We start from the raw sequence: 24,452 nt of genomic DNA on the forward strand, positions 1-24,452 counted from the left end.
CACCCATTCACCCACCCACCCACCCATCCATCCATCCATCCATCCACCCATCCATCCATCATCCATGCATCCATCCATCCATCATCCACCCATTCACCCACCCACCCACCCATCCATCCATCCATCCATCCACGCATCCACCCACCCATCAACCCACCCATCCATCCATCCATCCATCCACGCATCCACCCACCCATCAACCCACCCATCCACCCATCCATTCATCCATCCATCCATCCATCCACCCATCCATCCACCCATCCATCCACCCATCCATCCATCCATCCATCCATCCATCCATCCATCCTTTGCTCACTGAGAAATAAAAGAAACATCTTCCTCTTCCTCATGTAGAGTCCAACATCCCCTGGGGGGAGACCAGCATCATGATATGAAGCTATGCCGGCAAAATGAATGATGTAAAGGTGGACATGGGGCCCAGAGGGGCACCCACAGAGGCCCTACGGGAAAGGCAGCATCCTCCGTCTAACCTCACTCAGCAGCTAAAAGAGGAACGTTGAACTAATCAGGGTGGGATTGTGCATGTGATGGGGGTGCAATCTGGACGCTGCTGGGGTTCTTTTAATACAAATCTTCGCAGTTTGCATAACAATTACTTCTCAGTGGACTTCTGCTGCTTAATCCCTTGTCAGCAGGGAACTTCCTGTGGGTGTCCTTTACAGAATCCCCATCAGTAAGGCCATACTTGGAATTACCACAAGATTCACTGGAAACGAACCTAGGGAAATCTCTCGAGCATCCCTCAAACAGTGGCCCTCTTGCTTTCCACGTCCACAAGACCTTCTGACGCTTGAGACAGAGCTGCAGGTCCTACAGGAAGGTGGCCATTGGCTTCTTCCAGCTCCACTGGCTGGGTCAAGAGAAACCATCTTCTTCCTCCTGGCCTCCCCAAGAGGTGTGTCTTGGGGTGCAGGGAGGTGGCAACTCTGCTTTGCATGAACAAAGAAGGGAGAGCAACGTCTCCAGGACGGAAGACTCAGCAGCAGGGGGTGTCTTTATTTCTCCGAAGAAACATTTCACCTTGACTGTATGTCTCCTATCTCCTCTGGAAAGCTTTGCATGTAAAGGTCCTCATTTGTAAATATGGTGCTGGGCTTGTTTGCTACCCTTTGCTTGGGGTCGCCGGGTGTTTGCCCTCGGAGATGCCCAATCCCATGTAGCTGGCGTTGTTTGCCCTCAGCTCACGAAGTCAACCGCCCACCCGTCCCCAAGGGGACAGTCACATGTCCCCTGACAGCCCAAGGCTGCTGACCACCTCATCCTGGTCCCTCCTGAAGCTCATTTCCCTGCCAGCCGCCATTTTCCTGCTCAAGCTGCTCTGTATTTTAACGCCGCTTTTCGAGGCATTTATGATCCCTCCTGCTTTCATTTCCTTCATCTCGAGTATCAGACCCTGCGTCTCTTCCCACTGTTAATGAAACTACAGCAGAACAGTGGGTCTGAATCAGAGGTCGCCCAAGCGTTCTCCGCCACTTCCTCCCAACCTGACATGAAATCATTAACAATTATTCCGTCACGCTTGAGTTTTCAGACAGTTGCTGTCTAATGCTCATTACGTTACTACATGTTCCTAGGATCTTGATGAGATGGTTAGGCCAGGCTCTGTCAGGTCCTAATGGGATTCAACCACAGCGGGCTCACATTTTCCCTTCCTTGCTTCGTGGATTTTCTCATCCCGAAATGAATGAATTTATTTGACAGGATTCAGGTGAAAAAATTCCCACTCTGTGGCTTATGACTTAACAACTTGTTGAACTCAAAGGCCCCATTCGATAACCTAAGTGTCGTTGGATTGAAATCACTACTTAATTCTTCTCTTTAAAAAACTAAATGGCAGTAATCGTGTGGGCAAGAATACGTTCACACCTCCGTGTTAATATCCCAGGGTGCATCTTATAACAGTGAGTGACCCCCAACGATGTTTCTAGGAGGTGCGATGTTTCTAGAATTATGTTTCTACGAGGTGGGTTCAGCCCCCTCCCACTTGGGAAGGTGGGTCCTAAGAGCGAAGCTGTTTCCTGACATACCCCCATTTCTGTAACAAGAGAGATGCCGGCATATTTACATGCCATGGACTTCCAGGGGACCAGCTGTGTTTATTTGTACGTGTTATTATCTGCAAGCTTCAGGGAGTACCCCAGCCAACGATGTTGCAATGCCCCTATTTTTTTTCCAACCAGGGTAAGGTGGACCTTTCTCTTTTATTTAGTTTTTAAGGCAAATCTCTCTCCACACAACGCAATGCATTTTGTAGAGAGCCTCTCTCTCCCTCTCTCTCTCTCTCTTTTTTAGTTTGACTTTTTCTAATGAGGTAGAATATATAGAGCAGTTTTCCAACATGCCGTTTTAATTGAGACAAAACCAGCCACGAGATCGTCGAATCCATTTACCAACTTCCTCCGTAAACCCAACCGAAAATATATTTTGTTCAGACGTGTGCATATATTTTTTTCCTCCTCAGTCCCTCAAAAATATGTCGAGTGAAAATGAAGCCATATGAAAATGAACTCTTGTATATGAAATATTTCCGCCGTGGTGCTGGGATCCTGTCCTTAGCTCTGCTGCGCGTGGCCTGGCTGGCTGTCTGCATAATGAGTGTGCTGTGGGGACCCATCAATTCTTGCATTATTTCCTCGTGTACCAAATGCATGTACATGATACGTCAACGATGTGAATTAAACCTTTCCTTATAGGCTTACTGAATATTTTTTTCCTCCATGGGCCAATAAAAGGATGGATGAACATTCATTTCCCTACAAAATGCCAGCACTTCTGTTAAAAATAAAATGCAGGCATGGTTGAGTAGAAGAACATTTTTATCATTCTTTGAAGATGTGGGAAATGAGAGCTATCTAATAAAAAAGATTCCAGTGACTACATTTTTCTTAAATTGTCTACCAGAAATAAGCAATTTGCACATGCAAGCTTTTCCTTTACCATAATTTTTTGGGGGTTGTTGTTGTTCAGGTATTGTTTCCGCAGAATTGAAACGATACAGATTCACATCCAAAATAATTCCAGTGTAACCTTAATGAACTTTAACACACAGTATAAATGTTAGGATTCCTTGAGACCGTAGGAGATTTTGTTTTCACTTTTGTTCCTTAAACAATGCATGCTCTTGGCGCTGCTACAATTTGGACTTGATTAGTTAAAAATAGCCTGGAAACATTTTGAATTAAATTAAAATAGCAACTGTCACTTCCTTTTCATGTAGTGTTCTGCATCACCTAGCATTTGCATTTGTAGATGTTTTCCTCCCAGATAAATTGGAAGAATCATCAGCATTGTCAATAAAAATGGTATCAAGAGATGAATTCTGAGATGCACATGATTTACTGGCTTTGGTTTAATTTTGGAAAGTCAAGGGAGAGAAGAGTAGCACGCAGCTGCTGTGGATGTTAGTACCTTGTCATAGTTACTGCATGTGGGAGCAGGTGTGTGTGAACATGCGTATATGAGTCTGATGTCGGGGAGTGGGGTGAACTCTGAGGGGGGGCCCATGTTCCAGGTGGGGCTTCACAGCCCCGGAGGAGGTGGGCTCCCCCTAGGGACCCACATTCCAGGCAGACGTTCGTAGAACTTGAAGGAACCCCTCCAAGCTGCTCTTTCCAGCCACATCCTTTACTCACCGAGACATTGGGCACGGACTTATTTGGAGTTTGGTTAATATTTTCTAAAGGAGGTCTCTACATGAAACCACATGCCGCCATTCTCTCTAAAATTTGTTTTGAAGATGTGCATCTGTTCCAAAGCAACTGATCTCTATTTAAAAGAAAACAAGTTGGACACAATGGGAGTTTTGCATTTGTTTATGCAAAATCTCATCCTAGAGAAAAACTAGGTGAATGCAGAAAACTGCACACAGTAGAAACGAGTCTTTAGAAGAATGCACATACAACACGTACAAGGATGCCCACGCCTCGGGCATCTCCCAGCGCCCTCCGTTCATGGGGGTATTAAGAAGGTGCCCCACCCGTCCACATCTGGGGTTTCAACTTTCCCTCTGAAGCCAGACAGCCCTCTTTCCACGTTCTCACGATAACCCATGGCTGCAACCCTTCCAATGCCCAATTCCACAAGCAAACTCTGAGTCCTTTTTCAGATCAAGTGCCACGGGCATTGGAATATGGAAGCATTTCTTACTCCTTTAGCATGTAGAAAAGCATGCTACCATTTTTCCTAGATTCCTATCTTTTTTTAAGTGACCCTAATCCCATTTTCCCCCATCATGTCTGTGGTTACAGGGAGATTTTGCACAGTGCAGTGATTTTCAGACATGCATATGTCTGTTCTCACAGAACGGACTTCGCCATCTCCTTAAATTTCTGTTTTCACTCAGTTTGAACGTTTTCTGTCCTCTGTACTTGCAGAAGAGTCAAGGGCGGTGGGCTTGCATATAATTCCAAATAGCTCAATTAGGAAGGAGGCACCTCGATTCCAAGCAGGGTTTGTGGCAGGACGCCGTCGTCCGCGTGAGTTTCAAAGGGAAAACTGTCTTGCTGTCTCTTGAGATAACTCTTTTCCCTGTTCTTGGAGGGAGCAGGTTCAGCCCCTGTCACAGAAACACAGAAGTAGACCTGGAACCGGCAAAGAGAAGGGTCGCCAGTGAGACCAGCACGTGGTTTTGACCTGATTTCTCATCCTGAGTTTGTTGCTGACTCACCAGGTGACCGTGACCCATCCAGGGACAGAGACCTTCACCTGTAAGGTGCGGGGTGGGGGCAGATGACCCAAAGGTCACCTCCACACCTGACCTTGGGTGATTTCAAGGGCATCGTTAGCTTAAACTAAGTGGAGGCTCTGTCCACCAGCAGAGGGCACAGATGACCCCACGGGGATGTCCCTTCAAATGTTCCTCTTGAGACCCTCCCTCTCTTACTCAGCAAAAGTGGGACTTGGTGGCAGTAGCAGGTAGGTATGGGCAGGTACCATGGATAAGGGTCACATGTGCAAGGAAACCTACTTCTGGGGCAGGAGGGGGTTTGCACAGATGTTTCTAGAGCCTGAGCTTCTTGGCTGTGTCTTGGGGTGACTGGTTCCACAGTGGGATTTCAGGGGGTGTTTCTTCATTTATGAGTCAGATTCCCAGTGTGGTGTGTCTGTGGGGCGTGGAGAAGGCGGTGGAGAGGAGGTGTCCCTTTGGGGTCTGCCTCTTTCCTGCTCCTCCCTGGCATTTCACACCTTGGCGTCCCTCTACTGCCTCATTCAAAGATGACGGTGAGCCATTGGTTTACAAGTTTAGGGAAACCTTTACTTCATGCAAAAAGAGCATCGGTGCATGACACTGACTTTTGGAATGCACGATAAAACACTCCAAAACACAATGAAAAGAGTCCTTTTCCAATATCTCCCAGTACAAGACAGTTTATAATTTAAGGATTATTTTTATATACCCTGGTTGAGATCATAACTTTGCCCCATATTTTAAAAATTTCCCCTGTTGATTAAATAGGATTTCCATTTAGATTTCAGATTACAGCATGCCCGTGGTATTTGGGGTATGGATTATTACGTAGGTGACACCATCTGTATAAAGTACCCCAAATATACAGGTTATCCTAACTACATAGGGTACCCCACCTTTGTAATGCACCCCAAATATATAGGTTACCTCAATACCATAGGGTCCCCCAAATATATAGGATACTCCAACTACATAGGGTACCCCAACTATATAGGATACTGCACCTGCATAAGATACCCCAAATATACAGGTTACCTCAATACCATAGGGTACCCCAAATATATAGGATACCCCAACTATGTAGGACACCCCAACTAGATAGGACACCTCAAGTAGATAGGGTCCCCCAACTACATAGGACACCCCAACTATATAAAACACCCCACCTGCATAGGGTACCTCACCTTCTTAGGGTTCCATCCACGTTCATCCAACTGAGTAATTCTCACATTGTCACCTTTTTAAACACATTATGTGCTACTGGTTCAATATCTTCATAGACTTCAGCGCCACAAATGTTAAGTTTACATTTTAAGGAACCTGCTCTGAATTGAGGACAGTGAACGTCTGTGACGTGTGATGAGCCGGGTGAAGAATTCCCGGTGTCCTCCATGCATTATGCAAATGCGCCGTGCGGTCAGAGTCGAAGCTGCTAGGGTGGCACCCTTTGCATCCCTGGCAGGGAATCCTGAGTCCCAGTGTCAGATCCCCGTCGTCCACACCACAGGACTCGTCTTGTACTTGCATGTCATCCCCATTTAAGATGATTTTGGAACCAGGAAAGGCTGATGTTCCAGGTCACCTCTGCTTTATGGGTGGGTTTCATCGGACTTTCATACGGGTTTTATTTTTTGTGTCTCCGTGGCTTGATAAACAAAGCCAACAGAGAGGAGGGATGAAGGACGGTTTCTGTTCCGTTGAGGACACATGCTTTGCGCCTTAATGGATGAAGAAAGTGGGTCGCTGACTTGCCTCACGTACCGTTTTTACATAATAGGTTGCTTTTAATGGCTCCTTGAAAACAATTTCTAAAAATCGGGTAATTGCCAAATGTACTGGCCTAGCTCTTCTTTCGAATATGCCGATTTTTTTTTTCGAAGTCTGACCTACTCTCTTTTCCCTGAATTCCTTTCCTTGATTGAAAGAGATACTTTTTAACGTGATACGTATCACCCAGTTGTGTCAGGGCACATATCATGAAGGAGATGTAATTGATGTTCACAGATAGTAAAGAATCTGTGCTAGATTTTTTCTTCTAATGGTCATGAGGCTCTTTTGGACACCCTCAAACCTCATCTATCAGTTTGGGGGCATCAGAGCGCTGGTAGAAAACAGTGAGGTTTTGCTCTTATTTTGGGAGGAAAAGACCTGGGCCAGCCTGCTGGACACAGAGATGGGGGTTCAAAGATGCCCTCGTCCTGCACTGCTGTTTGAAGCCACAATTTAATGATTTATTGGTAGTGTGCGAGCATCCTGGGGCGGCTGTAACAAATGACCACCAACTGGGAGGCCTAAACAACAAGAATCCATCCTCCCCCATCCTGGAGACCAGACGTCTGAGGTCAAGGTGTCCCAGGGCCGCGCTCCCTCCAGAGGCTCCAGGGGAGGGTCCTTCCCGCCTCTTCCAGCTTCTGGGGGCTCCAGGCGTCCCTGGGCTTGTGGCCGCCTCGCTCCCGTCTCTGCCTTCATCTTCCCGGGGCTTCTCCTCTGTGTCTGTGTCTCTCCTCTTCTGTGTCTTAGAAGGACCCTGTCATTGGATGTAGGGCCACCCTCCTCCAGGAGGACCTCATCTCAGACCCTTCACTGCATCACATCTGTAAAGACCCTGTTTGCAAATAAGTCCCTTTCCCAGAATCCAGACGGGCATGAATTTGGGGAATATCAATTCAGCCCAGGACAGGTGAGAGCCAGATTCAGGAGAATGTGGGACCCCCAGGGATATTTGCAGAGCTGATCACACAGCCAGACACAAGCCTCTCTCAAGGACAGTCCAGCGGCACACCCAGCAGACAACAGCCAGCAGGGTCCTGCCCACCCCAGGCAGCCACTTCCTTCCTTCAGCAAGAGTGCCCAAAGCAGTAGAGACTCATCTTTGATGGAAGAAGAGACTGTGAACACCCACCGAGCGCCCACCGCAGCTGGGAAAATACACATCACGCCTGTTCCCTCTTTATCTTGTACAAGTCAATTAGAGACGGCGCGTGTGTCACCTGAACTACCCATATGGTCGCCGCTTGTCATGAAGAAGTGAGATCTCTCCTCCGTCAAGTCAGGGGTAACTTTGAAGCCTCCAGGAAACCCACACCCGTGGCAGGTACCGTATTTGATCTCTGGAATTTGTGATCCTGTCCTGCGCACGGCTCCTGTGATTGCAGCAGATTTGGGAGAAAATGAATCAGAGTGTGTGAACTGTGATCTGAAAAGGGGACGCGGCCCACCGGCAGCTGCTGAGGCTGCAAGCAGCTCTTTAAACCAGCAAAGGGTGCTGGTTGCAAAGCCTGACTTCCAGGGAGGAAAAAAGAAAAGAAACTAAAAAAACATGTTTTCCCTTGCAGCGTGAAGAGCACATCCGTCCTTAGCGGGACTTTTCAGCGTGAAGCAAGTGCGCTGGTTCATTTCAAATAAACACTCTTTACTCCTCTCTGGTCTATAAGGATGCTTTTCCATGATCCATGACTCCTCTTTACGGCTGATAAAATAAGGACCCCAATAATAGTGATCTTTCCTCCACGGGACTCTACACTTTGAAAAAGATGACATTTTATAAAATAGACGACGTTTTAGAAAAGTGACAAGGGTTACGTCATCTGACGGCTTAGAAAGAAACATTCCCCTTTACCTTTCTCTGTTATTCTGCTTTATGAGATGTCCCAGGTTCTGTCATCTTTGTACCTTCACGCGTCTTTTTAAAAAAACATCTCAGCTCGTTTTACAGATTGGAGAACGAGCAGCGTGTTCCAGTACGTGGTGAAGTTTGGCAAGGTTGTCGCAGACGCCTGGGAGGTTTTATGTGCTCCTTTCACTGGTGATGAGCTCCGTGCTTTTCTCGAGCTCCTACTATTTACCAAGACCAGGAATCCGGGCGATGAACAACCTGTGATCACAAGATCAGGAACAGCCTGTGATTTCTCCAAGGCACTCAGAGTTTACAGGTAGAGGAGACCAGGATGAGGAAAAGCTGAGCCCACCCCAGCTGCATCTTGCATCGGTATGGGACCCCCATTTCCGATAAAGCATCCCTGTGTGCATTATTTACCTTAAAGATGTACCTGTATTGTCTGAAATGAAAGTAGTTGGAATACAAGTTGCATGTTACCTTAGCTTCCAAAACGATGATGACAAAACGGTTGAATGTTTAGCCGACATGGAACGGAGGCTACCTGCCTGTAGCTGCGAGGGGGTGGACGCGGGTGGGCGTGTGCTCGGGGCCCCACAAAGCTCACCTGTGTGGCAAGCAGGTCCCTCCCCCCTCCGTCTCCATGGGTTCTCCCAGGACCAGCGAGCCTGGAATCTGCCCACAGGTGGGTGGTAGGAATGGCTGCCAAAGCACAAGGTTGCTGTGGACAAGACCCAGCGGCCAGTCAGAGCAGGCGCCCCTGCTTCGGGCTAAGTAGTAGCTCCGGAGCAGCCATAACCTTGTTTTATGGGGCTGCCGAGGCCGTAGCCCATAAATCTTCCCCGGGGCTGCAGTAGTCCCCACGTTTCCCCTTCCCTCTCTGTCCCAGTGCCTCCCGAGTGAGCTTATCCAATCACCATCCTTGCAGAGTTTCTGGCAAACGTGGGGACAGGGAAGGGCTCATTCTGCAGAGGGTGGAGAGCTCTTTTCTTTGTAGCACATGCAAGGCAGTGCCCAGGTGATGAATGTGCAAGGGGACTGAGACAGGAGAGCCCAGGAGAGTGAGTTTGAACAGCACGGAGGTTTGCTTGCCAAGAAAAGTCATGGGAATGCTATAAAAACAAGCTAGGAGAAGCCAATTTGGGTTCTAGAAGGAAGGCTGAACTTTTTACCTGCACAGCAAAATTCACCTGCCCACCTGGGGTGCTGGGGAGAAAGGGGGGTGCCCAGAAGGAGACCTCAGTGCTGACATTCTCGGGGACCCAAAGGGTATCTGGAAAGTGGATGTTCAAATGGAAAATCATACGCATGTGTTCAAGGCAGCATTATTCACAGCAGCTACCCAAGCGTCCATGGATGGATGGATGAATGGGTGGGTGGGTGGATGGATGGATGGATGGATGGGTGGGTGGATGGATGATGGATGGATGGGTGGGTTGATGGATGGATGGATGGAAGGATGATGGATGGTTGGATAGGTGGATGGATGGATGGATAAATGGATAGATGGATGAATGGATGGATGGATAGGTGGATGGATGGGTGGGTGGATGGATGGATGGTTGGATAAATGGATAGATGGACAAATGGATGGGTGGATGGTGGGTGGATGGATGGATGGATGGAAGGATGATGGATGATTGGATAGGTGGATGGATGGATGGATAAATGGATAGATGGACGAATGGATGGGTGGATGGTGGGTGGATAAGCAAAATGTGGTTTATCCACAAAAGGGAATATTATTCCGCCATAAAAAGGGAGGAGGCACTTACACACTTTCCATGATGCTCAGTGAAAGAAGCCAGGCACCACAGGCCACACAGTGCGTGATTCCATTTTAGGAAATGTGCAGAATAGGTAAATCTATGGAGATGAAAGTGGATTAGTGGTTACCAGCGGCTGGGGGAGAGGGAGTGACTGCTTATGGGGACAGGGTCTCCTTTGGGAATGATGACAAGAATATTCTGGGACTTGATAGAGATGTGGGTTGCACAATATTGTGAATGCGCTAAATGTCATGGAGTTGTACCCTTTCAAATGGTCGATTTTGCGTTATGTGAACTGTATCTCAATTTTGCTTTAAAGAAAGGCGTTTTGCAGTCCCCACTGAACAGGTGGTGGCAGGCAATGGGCTTGGGTCATTTATCAAAGAGAAGGACTCGTCTCCAGCTGAGGTGCCCATCTGCTCGGACATCAGGAGAATGAAACTAGAGTCTGTGTCAATGTGAAGGCAGCAACGTCACGACTGGGAGAAGCTGCATCATCTACCTAACTGGATATCAGAGAAAGACAGGAGTTATCCTAAGTGATAGAAATTCCCATGCTTGAGGAGCCCTGGGAAGAGAGAGACAGACAGAGAGAGAGAGAGAAAAGGGGAGATATTGCAACAGTCAAACTCAAACCCATTCTCCCACTTGGACTTTTTCTAACGCCAGAATCCATAAGCATGTGAGCTGGAATAACTCTAGAAAACAGCTGGTTCCATCTTCTCATTTCTCCGGTGGGGACTCTAAGCCCAGACTGAGTCTAACCCCCCAGAGGTATCTGAAAATAGGTCTTCAAGCAAAAACTGGTTTGTGGACCTTCATAGCAGCATTATTCACACGAGCCAAAAGGTGGAGGTAGGCACTGCACATCCGGCTTCGTGTCGAGAGCTGCTGTAGCCTTCTTGCTCTCACGAGGGCTGTTTGAAGATGGACCATCCCCAAGGGGTTTAACAGAGAGAACTGGGGGGGAAAGAAAGCAGGCACTTGCAGCCATGTGAAGTGCCTTGATCGAGCCATTCCTAAAGCTGGACATCACTGATGTTTGCATTACATTAAGCAAGTACTTTCTGTCTCAATTTGACCGATTAAGTTTGAGGTGTCTCTGAGTGGTGCTCAGACAGCTCTAATGGATACACATCCCACCATCCTTCCTTCTCCAGAAACTCTTACACCACATCCTCACTTCTAGAATGGGGTTCCCACTTCTGATGCCATGGCTTAAAAACCACCAGTGTGCCTCAGTAGGGCCGTTCATTTTTAAGGTGGCTTGCAGAGCGAGTTGTTTCTTGTCTTCGGGGTGAGATCCCCCTTGAGGGCTGGATCAACCCCATACTTGGAGGCACCTTACAAAGCCTTAGCTTCAGATGGTATTGTCAAAAATGCGTTTGTGGATGCAAAAAGCCCTTCCCTGGAAAAGGAATCATGTATAATTTCACACCAAGAATGCTTCCGAGCTGCAGCGCTGCATCAGAAAAGAAAATAATTTAAAAAAGAGAAAACAAAAGCCTTTAAGCATTTTTATACCGTTCTAGTTCACTTAATTAGGAGATGTGAAAGAGTCAGCACAAAAATATAGGTTTATCACGTGGACCTGATTTGGAAGGGGGAAAAAAAAGACATGGCTTAAATTCTAAACAATGGGAATTTTGTTCAATTGCCATCATTTCACTACTGATTAAATCTGAAAAGGTGAAAGGAGAATACACTAGAGAGACAGTTCCCTTCGAACACACACTTTTAGGGAATAAACCTGAGTTTTATATCTTTTGTGAATTCAGTTGTCTGTGTGGAGTGTGTGTATGTAGAACGGGATTGTCTGATGCCTGCAGATCGTAAGAGACATAGAAGGCGAAGTACTAAGGGGAAAACATTTAAATACGATCACTTAGACCCCAAACATATTTCAAGCGGAATGAGACTGCACATAGGAGAGCAGATTTATCACAGACTTGGGGAGGCCAGAGGTGCCAGCCGGGGGAGTTGCAAGGACCTCAGAGCCTCCGACTTTTATTTTATTTCATTTTATTTTTCTGTGGCTCCCTTTGACCTTGTGAAGAAAGAACCGATTCATAAAGAAACTGCAGGCTCGCCCTCCCGGCCGTGATCCTCATTAACACGCCCCCAACTGCAGGCAAGCCTATTTTCAATTTGCTAAGCGGAGAATAAAACTTTACAGCCAGGGGTCTAGCTCATGAGTGGCAGCCAGTGGACCTCGGAAGCCGCCACCCAGCGCCGATGCTTCGGATGCAGGCGAGGGGGCCCGAACAGAGACCCCCCGCACGTGGGCTGGGCCGGCGGCTGGCACGGAGAGCCTCGGGGAGCCGGAGGGGCAGTTCGGTGGGGCAGGCAGGCACGGTGGCCAGCAGGGCAGCCCTCCGTGTCTGCAGCAAACAAGGTAACTAGAATACACGTTTATGTCGGGGCCCTGCCCAACGTGCATGCAATTAACACAGCGGGTATCAAAAGCCATGATCCAGGTAAGACTAACATTAAACAATTAGACGGATGCTTGGTACAATTTCCAGCTTCCCTGCAGGGACTGGCATGAGGTGGCCGGGCCATCGGTGTCCCTTCCTCTCCTGTTCCAGAGCTCTGTCCCAGATCTAAAACATCCATTTCCCAAATGCAAAAACACTGGCTTGGGCTGCGTTCTGGGACCCTCCCTGCTGTCTGTGGGCATGGCATTGTGCAGGCTCCGGACCCCTGGATGGCCCTGGGTCCCCTCCACACCCCACATTCCCGCATGCTGCATTTATTTGAGCTATGGGGTCCGCCTGCCTGCCTGAAGTCGGCGATTTCAAGAAGGGGTCCCTGGCCCTGGCTGGTGCAGAGACACGGCCAGCCAGGCGGCCAGTATCATTTCCCTACACAGGTGGCACTTGGAAGCTTACTGAAATGTGAAGACTCATTATCCAGCTCCCATTTAATTGTTACTTTGACGATAGAAAAGCCCGGAGTTTCTCTAAGAGGCAGGAATGGGATAGTCCTTTTGTGCTTCCCCAGGGGAATAATCTTAAAAAATTTCCCTCCCTGTTTTTCCAGTGGTGGGAGGCTACCATCACATTAAGTTACTCTGTAGAGTCAGGACGTTTGGGGAGGAGGGGGAGGCGTGATTCACCCCTCTGGCTCGGAGAGAAATTGGTGAGGGTTGTCTCCAAACTCCCAGCCTTAAAAACCCTTGACACATTGACGTTCTCACTCGTAAGTGGAAGTGACGGAGCCTCGTCAACAAGAGGACATTCTGATCGACCCTGGCAGGGATCACGCCAGCAGCCTGATGCAAAGTGATGACTCCAGCAGAGTGAAGGCAATTGTGCTTCAGTTGTAGCCGGTGTCTGACGAGAAAAGTGAGGAAGTTACTCAGAGAACTTGTGTTCGCCTCATTTCCACCTCCGTCATCTTGGAAATAGATTGCAAATTGTTTAAACCCCCCAAAATATGGCGGCATGAATGCCTCATTATGAAACCGAGTTTTGATATGACTTGGAAAAAACTAATAGGCTCCAGTGATGGGTTTCAGATGTGGGATCTCTGCCAGTGCCAAAACGCCAGGCAAACGATGAAGGCAAAAAAAAAAAGAAAAAAAAGGCTGCTGTCCTAGAGTGTGCCAATAATCTTTCCTGCTCTCTCTCTCTGTCTCTCTCTCTCTCTCCTTTTTTTTTCCTCCCCCAAGAATCTAGTTGCATTAATGAGAGACTTTGCACGCCCTGCGTGGCCGTGACCTTTCACGTCGGGGACACGCAGAGAAACCCTGCCGGGGCCAGAGTGATAGGAAACCGGTTGGGTCTGAAGGCTGCCCACACCCAGGCAGAAATGCTTTCTGACAAGTCGGAGCTGAATTCCCCCAGCACAGACACGGCCACCCCCCTTCCTCGCCCGTTTTTTTTTGTTGTTTTTTTTTTTAAATGGTCCCAAATTGGCTGTTTAATATCTGAGCACTGCAGAGTCCCTGAGGATGTGGAAACGGAAGGCTAGTGCCGGGGCCACTGCAGGGGCCCCACCAGGTGAGACCGCGGTGATGACAGCTCCAGGGGAGCCTGCGGGCGCCGGCCCTCCGCCCCCCCCCTCCCTCCCACACACACCCCGCCCCAGCCCCGGGCTTTCCCCCACCCCGTCCGAGAATGACCTTGAAAACTGTGTAGGAAGAAATTAACGGAAGGATTTGGGGGGCTTACCTTCCCGCCCTGCCACCCTGCTTCAGGAGAGGCACTCAATAAATAAAAGGAGAGATGAAATATGTGCCTTTCACTGCCCAGACCTGTTGACAAAAATGAGAAATGAATCGTGGGAAGGTGGTGTCAGATGAAGCAATGGCAAAAGAAGGTCTCCTTGGGATGTCCCGGTGGCGGGCGGAGACACAAGAGACCGCCAAACCCTGTGCCCTGATTTATGGGCAGACCCTGGAAGGGACCTGGAGGCCCCCCTATGAAAGACAGGCATTTCGAACACATCCTTCGGAGACATTTCTACATCAGGAAGAGGAGCTATCATAGGAGAGTGCACCATGTCACAGAAGGGGGCCGAATCCCACTGGTCTGAAACCCACCTGGAAGTTCTCAGGAACACTTGCATTCTGTAAGATATATGCCCCTGTCCTCCACTTGCATCTACATAGAAATGTCCATGCCCACCACCTGGGGTACCTGCATGTGCATAGAAACACCCCTGCCCTCCACCCGGGGTACCTGCATCTGCATGGAAATACCCCTGTCCTCCATCTGGGGTACCTGCATCTACATAGAAATGCCTCTGTCCTCCTGGAGTACCTGCATCTACATAGAAATACCTCTGTCCTCCATCTGGGGTACCTGCATCTACATAGAAATACCCCTGTCCTCCATCTGGAGGTCCTGCATCTACATAGAAATACCCCTGTCCTCCATCTGGAGTACCTGCATCTACATAGAAATGCCTCTGTCCTCCTGGAGTACCTGCATCTGCATAGAAATACCCCTGTCCTCCATCTGGGGTACCTGCATCTACATAGAAATACCTCTGTCCTCCATCTGGGGTACCTGCATCTACATAGAAATACCCCTGTCCTCCATCTGGGGTACCTGCATTTACATAGAAATACCTCTGTCCTCCATCTGGAGTACCTGCATCTACATAGAAATACCTCTGTCCTCCATCTGGAGTACCTGCATCTACATAGAAATACCTCTGTCCTCCATCTGGAGTACCTGCATCTACATAGAAATACCCCTGTCCTCCACCTGGAGGTCCTGCATCTGCATAGAAATACCTCTGTCCTCCTTCTGGGGTACCTACATCTGCATAGAAATACCTCTGTCCTCCATCTGGGGTACCTGCATCTACATAGAAATGCCTCTGTCCTCCATCTGGGGTACCTGCATCTACATAGAAATACCCCTGTCCTCCATCTGGGGTACCTGCATCTACATAGAAATGCCCCTGTTCCTCCCTCCGGAGGTCCTGCACCCTGAGTGTAAATTCCTTTTGTCACCATCTTCTCTCTGTTGATCGAGAGAAGAACAAGCAGGTTATCACTTACTCCTGAGATCCACTTTGCTTAAGCATCTGTTTCTGCAATTTCTGAGCTTTTTTGGGGGGTGACTTCTCGGGAAAGCAAGTTGCAGAAGCATCATGGCCGTGAAGGCTGCTCTCCTGTCCCTTTTCAGGAAGACTCCACAAGGCATTCCCTCACTTCCCAGTGCTTGGCGCCCCCAATGATCCCAAGTTTCCCTGGGACGATGAAATCGCTGTCACCCACCTGGGCAGGCTAATGCTGGGGCCCCTCCGTTTTTCTGGTGGCATCCCAAGCACCCCAGCCCCTCGTGGAGGAAACACCTGTTTCGTCCATACCCGGGGGCCGAGCCCTGCCCAGCTGCCTCGGTCCCTCCTGCTCTGGCTCAGAGGTCATCTCGGCCAACAGGTGTTTTCCCTCAGAATTGCCTCTTGTGTGAATTCAGCCCAGGAATCACAAGGCTGTGTGGCCAGGGGTCAAATGCAGCCGCGCGGGGTCCCCCGGGGGCCGGGGCTTACCAGGTGTTTAATATTATCAGACCTCATTTGCCGAGACGCTGATGGTGTGTTCCCCGTGGTCCCAAATAAATTTAACGAGAGCGACTTTCAAAGCCCACTTATTAGAGCGTCTGCTCAGTAGACGGGCAGGTTATGCTAATTCGAGAAGGCAGGTGGACCCTCTCGGAGACGGAACACATGCACTCCGCGGCCTGGCCCCGTTTGTGGTAATTTTGGGGTCTCATTTCCATTTGTAAGAAAGATAACTACTTACATATGGAAGCAATAAATAAGAGAAGTCATTAAAATTTCTCTCATTTAGAAAAAAAAAAAAAATCTTAATGAAGTAATATCTTTGCCAGGGCAGGCAGAAATGTAAATTAGACATAAGAACGAAACCTATTAAAGGGAATTGCTATGTTGCTAGTCTTTTTTTTTTTTTTTTTAATCTAATGAATTTATGAATTGTTGGTTGTTGGGTCACAGACTTGGTTAATTTCCTACGTGTTTAGCTCGGCGGGGAAGAGAGAAGGGGCTGCTTAAGAACCGTAATGGTAAGTCCATTAGCTGGGTCTTGCTAATCAGAAGACAAATGACAATAGCGATGGCCTGATATTAAGAAACGTGGATGCATTCTTTTAACTTGGGGGGTTTTGGCCCCGACATTTGTCAGTTGTCATCAGAGAATTGAAGCATCAGAAGGCACAGTCCATCTATCCCACCCGCCACTTGATTATAAAGTTTAGGACAAGGCTTTCGAAATGCCCCGTTCCCCATTCCTTCCAGCGGGACGCACCCGCGAAGCGTGGCAGTCACTGAGAAATGTACAGGGTAGTTGTTTTAGAGCAGAGGGAATGCTGAACACAACGGAAATCTAATTCAGCGGCCCCCGGGTGAGTGTGTAATAAAAACAGAGATATTTCTCCTATGCCACTGGGGCTCCTGCAGCAATTTGCAAAGTCCTTTGGTTGAACAGGCAGGAGAAGGGCTGCCATGAGTCTCAGCGGAGTTTCTGGGGGAGAAACGGTCTGCCTCTGCACCCCTTGCTACACCCAGCTCGGGCAAGATTCTGGCGTCTGGAAGTGTGTGATCGCCCTGGGGTTCCCCGGGGTTGAGGACTCCCCTGGGATTAGCCAGCAGATGCATCTCAGCTGCCCAGCAACTCTGCTGACCTCCCAGGGATGAGTTCACCTGGGGACCCCAGACTGAAGCCAACTGGGGGCCATTGGCTCTTTCCTCCTTCAGCGATCCTCCGTTTCCGTCATCCAATCACTGCACATGACTAACGTATGTCATAACTTTTCAGGGAAATGTCCTCCTAAAAGTAAGAAGGGACTCTGGTCTTAGGGACTGTCATAGGCTGAATTGTGTCTCCCCCTCCCAAGTTCCTACATTGAAGTCCTAACCCCCAGGACCTCAGGATGTGACTGTATTTGGAGATGGGATCTTTAAAGAGGGGATGAAGGTACAATGAGGTCATTAGGGTGGGCCCTGATCCCATAGCACTGATGTCCTTATAAGAAGAGGAGATCAGGACACAGACACACACAGAGGGACGACCACGTGAGGACACAGGGAGGAGAGGGCTGTCTACACGCCCAGGAGAGAGGCCTCAGGAGGAACCAGCCCTGCTGACCCTTGGATCTCAGACTCCAGCCTCCAGGACTGGGAGACATACATGTCTAATGTTTAAGCCGCCCCGTGTGTGGTATTTGCTCCGCATCCCCGAGCAAACTCATACCCTGATATGCATGCTTGCAATCTGCAAAGTCATTTCGGGAGATTTCCCCTTGTCCTAGGGGGAAGAGAAGGCTGGGTTACGGAGGCACTGGTCCTGGAAATGGGGTCCATTCCTCAGCTAACTTCCTCCTGGCGATCCTGGCGGGAGATGTGCCGTCAAGTGCCCAATGACTGGAAAGAGAAATGGGGTCAGGTTTTCCCTGGAGAGCGGGTGTCTGCAGGTCTCCGAGGAAGCGCTCAGGCTGCCCCGTCTTCTCAACGCTTTCGGTAAAGTCACTTGTACTGGAGTACAGAGACCTGATTTTTGACAGCTCTGACCACACAAGCACGTGGGTTTACAAAGGAAAACTTGAAGCTGGGTTCCAGGGGAGGGTCCTTCCTGCCTCTCCCAGCTTCCGGGGGCTCCAGGCGTCCCTGGGCTTGGGGCTGCCTCCCTCCCATCTCTGCCTCTGTCTTCATGTGGCTTCTCCTCTGTGGATCTGAAATCTCCCGGTGCCTTTTTTATAAGGATCCATGTGATGGATTTACATTTGGGGCTTACTTGGATGAGAAACACAGTCACAAAAGGGATACACATGGTCTGGAGGTCAAAGGGAGCCATCTGTGTTCACCTGGCTAGGAGAAGCAAGGTGACCGACTCCCCCTGGTTCGCTTGGGACTATCCCCATTTTAAATTTATTTATTTATTTATTTATTTATTTATTTATATTTGGCTGTGTTGGGTCTTCGTTTCTGTGCGAGGGCTTTCTCCAGTTGCGGAGAGCGGGGGCCTCTCTTCATCGCGGTGCGCGGGCCTCTCACTGTCGCGGCCTCTCCCGTTGCGGAGCACAGGCTCCAGACGCGCAGGCTCAGTAGTTGTGGCACACGGGCTTAGTTGCTCCGCGGCATGTGGGATCTTCCCAGACCAGGGCTCAAACCCGTGTCCCCTGCATTGGCAGGCAGATTCTCAACCACTGCGCCACCAGGGAAGCCCTATCCCCATTCTAAAGGTAAAAATTCTGCTTCCCAGGGGCCCCCTCAGGTCCAGGCAAAGTGGGATGGCGGTCACTCTGCACCGTGTCATTTGACCTCATCGGGGTGCTGCCCTGGTCACCTCCTATCCCCTCCGGCTTCAGCTGTGTGCCTCCTGCTGGCCAGCTGACCGGGGTGGGGGGCAGGCAGCGCTAAGCATCACTCGCTTCTCCTCTCGGTAAACCATCCGCGTGTCGGAGGGACTCACATTGGAAAAGACTCGTCACGATGGGGTGTTACCTGGCAGGGTGACACGGGTGCTCCCAGGGGAATAAGCTGCTCATGCCAGGTAGCAACAGGCTTGAATGTCTACACCGGCTCCCAATCCTTTCTGAGATTACATCTGTGACCACACGTTGACAATCTGATCGGAGAAAGGAGCTTCTTGTGTAATGAATGATTCCCTGTACATCTCTTAGCTAAACAGACACTGGGAGAACACTGATACCTGTCGACAGGTGAGGACTCTTGGCTGACAACTTCCCCACACGTCTACAAACCACAAGGTGTCTAAAGGGGCTTATAAAGGGGGCTCATCATCCGGAGATGATGCAGATGTGATCATGGAAGTGAGAGCTCAGTGTGATGCCCTCTGAAGACGGGGGGGAGAGGTTGTGAGCCCAGGAATACCAGCTGGCCCACATCAGGTAGTTAGTAAAGGGGGACACTGGGGTCCCACTGAGTTTCTAGGGTCCATGGTCTTTATCGCTAAAACCACCCAACTCTATCTTTTTAATATTTTTATTTTATTGGAGAATAGTTGATTTACAAAGTTGTGTTAGTTTCAGGTGTACAGCAAAGTGATTCCATTATACAGATACATATATTCACTCTTTTTTAGATTTTTTTCTCATATAAAAAATATTGGTAGAGTTCAAATATTGGTAGGTTGTTACAAAATATTGAGTAGAGTTCCCCGTGCTATACAGTAGGTCCTTGTTGATTACCTATCTTATACATAATAGTGTACGTGTGCTCCTCCCAAGCTCCAGATTTATCCCTCTCCTACCATGTTTCCCCTTTTAAACCACCCAATTCTTAATGCCTCCTGGTTGGTGAGGGAAATGCCAGCTCTTAATATTTTCCTCTTTGTCCTACAACAGCTACATGGTGGGTACGCCTGACATTGTTTCTTTCCTTTTTAAAATAGCTTTATATATAACATAGATAACCAACAAGGACCTACTGTATAGCTCAGGGAACCCTGCTCAATATTCTATAATGACCTAAATGGGAAAAGAATCTGAAAAAGAATAGATACTTGTCTATGTATAACTGAATCACTTTGCTCTACACCTGAAACTAACACAACATTGTTAATCGACTCTACTCCAATATAAACTAAAATTTTTTTTTAATAAAATGGCTTTATTTATACTCCCAAAGACGTGAAGTCAGGGTCTTGAAGAGACCTTTCTGCACCCCCGTGTTCATTGCAGCATTATTCACGATAGGCAAGATATGGAAACAATTCAAGTGTGTGTCTGTGGATGAATGGATAAAGAAAACATGGTTTTAGATACACAGTGGAATACTATTCAGCCTTGAAAAAGAAGGAGACCCTGCTACTTGAAACAACATGGATGGACCTGGAGGGCATGATGTTGAGTGAAACGAACCAGTCACAGAAGGGCATATACTGCACGAATCCACATATGTGAGGTCTGCAAAATAGTCAGACTCAGAGAAGCAGAGGCTGGAACACCTGCCATGGTTTCTGTGGCCTCTTTCCAGTAAAACAGAGCAGGTGACATGGTTGGGTGAGGTTCTTTGCCAAGTAGGGAAGACACACACGGCTGCGTCCCTTGTTCCTCTGTGCCCAGACCCATCTGCAAAATCTCCCCCTCTTCCGAGCCCTGTTCCACAGAACCACAGCAAGGGATCCCCATTCTCTCTGCTCCAAGGAGACCCCAGCAAGTGTTTAATGCCGTTGCTCAAGTCAGAAGTTCATATTCGGGAGTCCCTGTCTTCCAACACCTCCCTCTCATCCGTGGAGATGCATCCTCATCTTCCAATCTTTGGGCAGTGCAGATTGTACGCAACAGGTGTGTCCTAAAGATGCGTCCTATGTCAATGCATTCAAAGTATCCTCAGAGCCACTAATTCCCCGCCACATAAAACCACACGGCTAAGTGTGTCTTCCAAGTGCAGAGAAGACAGCCAAAAATACCCGGGAAGGAATATCTCCAGCACGTTTTTTTGTGCATCTGGAGGTTCACCCATGATCCGAAATGCATGTTTGAATATACGAGAGAGCAACAAAAAGTGTGCTTTCTTCATGGGGGTTCTCGCAGGCAAATATGGTACATCGTAAAGGGCGATTTTCCTAAGGGCTCAGGCTGACGAAGATCATCGTAGCCCAATTTGGAGCAGGAAAAAAAAACACTAAAACGCAGGGGCTGGGGACCTCAGGGAGGAGGGAGGAGAAAGTACTTTAAGAGGCAGTGTGGAAAAATCCACCGCAGACTGTCGTCAGTTTTATGTCCTGACCACAGTGGGTGTACATGGAAATACTTGGGTGGGTTTTTGTGTGAATTAAAACATTTATAGAGCCCCGGACTCCCGTTACCTCTTAGACGTCTTATTAAAGCCCCGTTAGTGTCAACATGGGGCTTGTAAACCTGCTGGACCCCAGCACCAATTAAAATAGTACAAAACAAGCAGCTGCCACAAAGTGAAGTCTGTTGGGCAAACTCTCCTGGAGGAAGGGAAGGGGAGACCCGGCAGAAGCGGCTCAGCCTAGAGTCAGGGAGTGGGCTGGAAGAGAGAGCGGGCCCACGGGCTTCTGTTAGGACGGAAATGGTGAGCTTTCAGGGCTGGGATGGAACTTAAGGTCTGTGAGAGCCTTTGGGTTAAATGAGGGGACAAACCTAAACTGCTGTGAAAGCAAGAAATAGGGCTCTGGACCAGCTGTACGGGTTGCATGTTTTGCAGTGGGGCTGCACCCACACTCGGATCTCCGAGGACTGGGGAGCACGCACCTGGGTGTCTCCACACGCCTGCTGGACCAGGAACACAGGACGGAGGGGCTAGAGCTGTCCCTGTGCCCTGATGTCCCCGAGCTGGGGAAGGAGGACACGGGGTTGTCCCCACACCCCTGATGTCCAAGGACAGGAGAGGAAGGACATCATCCCCCTCACTATCCCCCCCCAGCTCCACCATCCCCCCCTCCACCATCCCCGCCCCCCTCCACCACCCCCCCACCTCCACCATCCCCCCCTCCACCATCCCCGCCCCCCCTCCACCATCCCCCCCACCATCCCCGCCCCCCCTCCACCATCCCCCCACCTCCACCATCCCCGCCCCCACCTCCCCCATCCCCCCCAACGCTCCACCATCCCCCCTCCACCATCCCCGCCCCCCGCTCCAACATCCCCACCTCCCTGCCCACCATCCTCACCTTCTCAACCCCAGACACCCCATAACCAAGTCCCCAAGCTGAAACCTGTCCCCTCCCCATCTCCACTCCCCCCCGACCTCCACCAAGTATCTGCCCATCCCCCAGCACTCAATCACTCCCCTCCTCTGCCTCACTGTCTCCTCCCCACCAACTCCTTCTTACCCCTCCCTCCATCCCCACCTTCCTCACCTCTCTCCTCTCCCTCCTCCCTATCACCTCCTCCCCTCCCCAGCTTCCAAGATTCAGTCTCTCCTTTGCAGGACTTCCCACCTTGGAATCATCTCTGACCGTCACTTTTGGAGGCGTGGAGAAGCACAGAATTCTCATGGAGAGACTCTCTCAAGGATGTTAGTAATAGAAGTAGAACATTGATAGTAGAAGGATGGGCTGCAGGCGGTCTGAGATTCCCACGTTGAGGAGAAGCTCAGGAAACTCTGGGAGGAGTGTTGGTGCCACAGAGCCAAATCCAGTCAGCGTTCCAGGCCCTGGACCTGGGCTCACTCAGAGTCGGGGTGCCCCTTGGAGGCACCATATGCCCCTGAGCTGCTGCCTGGGGAGGCTGTGAGGGGCAGGGGCTGGACCCAGATTTGGGAAAGCCTGCTAAGTGGAAATGACAAGTCAGCCAGGAGAAACACCGGGAAACTTCCAAGAAAAGCTTGTTTGTAGTAGGTAGGGCCATCTTGGCTTGCAGTGAGGTCACGGCAACATCTTAAAATGATTTTTCCGCTGCCCACTGTGCACTTTTCCGAGACCCTCTCTCGTTTCCCAATTCATGAATATGTCTGCCAAAATGTGAATCCATCTGTTTCCGATTTGATGGCCGTTAACTCGGGGGGTCATCCTGGGTTTTTTTCTTCTAGGTTGACGTTCGTTTTAGCAAATGAGTGGAGCTAGGTGAGTTCTCACAACTGCGGACGGGGTTTCAGGGCTAAAAGTTGAAGCGTCCAGATGTCTGGTGTTAAAACCACACGGCTTGCCTGTCCTGCAGTCTGGGTGGAGGAGAGAGGGTTCTCCTGGAACCTTCCCTAAGGAGGCACCCTCCACCTGACCCCCACCCCATGCCCAGCGGGCATTCACATTCACGTCCCCAAAACTGCAAGACCTGAACAGTAATGGGGCCGCAGCCAAGAGCTAGAGCCTCTCAGATGCAGCACCCAAGGGAATCAAGACTCTTTACTGCTTAGCCAAGGGTTCACAGATGGAAGGTTTATTTGTTTTGTTTGTTTGTCTTTATTGAAGTATAGTTGCTGTACAATATTATATGTAACAGGTGTACAATATATTGAATCACAGTTTTTCAATATTATACTCCATTTATAGTTATTATAAAATATTGGCTACCTTCCCCCATGTTGTATAATATATCCTTGTAGCTTATTTATTTTATACATAGTAGTTTGTACCTCTTCATCCCCTACCCTTATATTGCCCCCTCCTTGTAATCACTACTTGGTTTTCTGTGAGTCTGCTTCTATTGCTAAAAATAGAATTATCATATGACCCAGCAAAACCAAAAACTCTAAAACTCTAATTTTAAAAGATACATTCACCCCACTGTTCATAGAGCACTATGTACAATAGCCAAGACATGGAAGCAACCTAAGTGTCCATCAACAGATGAATGGATAAAGAAGATGTGGCATATATATATATATATATATATATATATATATATATACACACACATATGATGGTATAATGGTATGTGTGTGTGTGTGTGTGTATATATATATATATATATATATATATATATATATATATATATATATATATATGTATATAATGGAATATGACTCAGCCATAAGAAAGAATGAAATAATGTCATTTACAGCAACATGGATGGACCTCGAGGTGATCATACTAGGTGAAGTAACTCAGGCAGAGAAAGACAAATACCATATGATATCACTTATATGTGGAATCTAAAAAATACAACAAACTAGAAAGTATAAAAGAAGCAGACCAAGTGAGGGATGCATTTTCACCACTAAAGTGCTCACGGTGGACGTGGGAGAGGAAGGTGTGAACAGAACACCACGTACTTGAGGGACATGTTCACACGAACAAAGCACGGGGATTAACGACATGCCGTAGAAAACTCACTAATTTCGTTTGAGAAAGGACTGCTTTTCCTGCATAGTGTTTTCTCACCAATCTTCACTCAATGTTCCTACCTCTGCACATTACATACCATCAATATGTGTATGCAGATCAAATAAAGGA

This window comes from Balaenoptera musculus, chromosome X, assembly GCF_009873245.2.
Source record: "Balaenoptera musculus isolate JJ_BM4_2016_0621 chromosome X, mBalMus1.pri.v3, whole genome shotgun sequence".
NCBI lineage: Eukaryota > Metazoa > Chordata > Mammalia > Artiodactyla > Balaenopteridae > Balaenoptera > Balaenoptera musculus.